Below are 403 nucleotides of genomic sequence, written 5' to 3' on the forward strand. Positions count from 1 at the left end.
TGCTGGATTCATTTAAGAAAAAAGTGACTTGCTGGAAAGGACAGCCAGCATACCTGTGCCATTGGAATCCTCTGCCTTACCACACTACAGAAAGAAAATTAACTCTTTACTTGTCTTGTCAGGAAAAAAAAAAAACCCACAGAAAATACTCTTACCCTCTGGTCAGACTTCAACTGAAAATGGCCGCTCCTGGCAGAGAGCGGGAATTGTTTGCCAGCACCTCACCAGGGCACCGGCCCTTGCATCAGTACTGTTACACCACCCTGGAGTGCAGGAGTACAAGCCTGTCGGTACCTTCAAGTTATTACTTTCCCCTTACACCTCTGGGTTAATACTCTTAAACTATCAAATATGGCTTAAAACATCTGCTCTCAGATGACACTGTGAGGCATCAGATCAGCAG

This window comes from Buceros rhinoceros, unplaced genomic scaffold (assembly GCF_000710305.1).
Source record: "Buceros rhinoceros silvestris isolate BGI_N320 unplaced genomic scaffold, ASM71030v1 scaffold35503, whole genome shotgun sequence".
NCBI lineage: Eukaryota > Metazoa > Chordata > Aves > Bucerotiformes > Bucerotidae > Buceros > Buceros rhinoceros.